A 1,645-nucleotide genomic window follows, 5' to 3' on the forward strand; every position below is an offset into this window, starting at 1 on the left:
CCTGCCTCGGGCATGGATGTTTGTGATGTCCTTAGGTTAGTTAGGTTTAACTAGTTCCACGTTCTAGGGGACTAATGACCTCAGCAGTTGAGTCCCATAGTGCTCAGAGCCATTATTTGAACAGTATTAATCAACAACAAATTAAAATATAACAAAAGACTAACACAGAAAGAAAATCAAACGTCTAATGACACAGTAACGAAACCGAAAGCAGTTCCCAAAAATTTATTCTGAAATTATTTCACCAGAAAACACCAAGAACACCGGTTGAAGACTACTAAAGTTCCTAAATAAACCACTATACACAAACAATTAATTAGTACTTAGCTTTCGATACGCCGGCAACGGCCTTGCCGCAGTGGATACACGGGTTCCCGTCAGATCACCGAAGGTAAGCGCTGTTGGGGGTGGCCGGCACTTGGATGGGTGACCATCCGGGCTGCCATGTGCTGTTAACATTTTTGGGGTGCACTCAGCCTTGTGATACCAATTGAGGAGCTACTCGACCGAATAGTAGCGGCTCCGGTCAGAGAAAACCATCATAACGACCGGGAGAGCGGTATCCTGACCACACGCCCCTCCTATCCGCATCCTCATCTGAGGATGACACGGCGGTCGGATGGTCCCGATGGGCCACTTGTGCCTGAAGACGGAGTGCTTTCGATGCGCCGCTACAGCTGCAACTGGTCAGCGCCGAATGTAAACACAGGTAAGAGGTTAAGTTGTTCGATATGAAACACTCACAAATATCTGGTCACAACACAAGAAAGGCAGAGAGATTGTAGCTTGTCGATATGAGGACGCCATGGGTGGTCGGTGCCGGTACTATAAGGCAATACAACTAAGCAACCACGCGCTAGTAGATAAACAACACCTGCACAGCGCTGCCCGCAGCGGCGAGCGCGTCCGCACAGTATCATGGCTGAAAGCCGACTGCCCGACTGAGCCACCGAGGACACAGACAGAATGAGATTTTCACTCTGCAGCGGAGTGTGCGCTGATATGAAACTTCCTGGCAGATTAAAACTGTGTGCCCGACCGAGACTCAAACTCGGGACCTTTCCCTTTCGCGGGCAATTGCTCTACCAACTGAGCTGCCGAATCACGACTCACGCCCGGTACTCACAGATACTGGCAGAAGTAAAGCTGTGAGTACCGGTCATGAGTCGTGCTTCGGTAGCTCAGTTGGTAGAGCACTTGCCCGTGAAAGGCAAAGGTCCCGAGTTCGAGTCTCGGTCGGGCACACAGTTTTAATCTGTCAGGAAGTTACACAGAGGACAGTGCGACTACAAAGACTTATCTGTGGCACACTCCCTGTGAGACCCACATTTTCAACTTATTGTACAAACACTACATTTGTAGTGCCGCTGACCACTATACTCATTACTCACGGCAGTCAATCTCCCTATTCTCGTAAGAGTTTGAGCAATGTGAGTGCATCCTCACTGAAGAAGACCACTGGCCAGTATATGGGGTATTACAAAAAGGTACGGCCAAACTTTCAGGAAACATTCCTCACACACAAATAAAGAAAAGATGTTATGTGAACATGTGTTCGGAAACGCTTAATTTGCATGTTAGAGCACATTTTAATTTCGTCAGTATGTACTGTACTTCATCGATTCACCGCCATGATTTCATACGC

At 48.0% G+C, this 1,645-nt stretch overlaps 1 non-coding gene across 1 annotated transcript; it reads left to right on the forward strand.

Moving 5' to 3' along the window:
* Nucleotides 1-1,169: 1,169 nt before the first annotated feature.
* On the forward strand, nucleotides 1,170-1,244 carry Trnas-uga. Its single transcript has one exon. It is a non-coding gene; the product is annotated as a tRNA-Ser (tRNA).
* Nucleotides 1,245-1,645: the final 401 nt, after the last annotated feature.

Source organism: Schistocerca piceifrons, chromosome 5 (genome assembly GCF_021461385.2).
Source record: "Schistocerca piceifrons isolate TAMUIC-IGC-003096 chromosome 5, iqSchPice1.1, whole genome shotgun sequence".
Lineage (NCBI taxonomy): Eukaryota > Metazoa > Arthropoda > Insecta > Orthoptera > Acrididae > Schistocerca > Schistocerca piceifrons.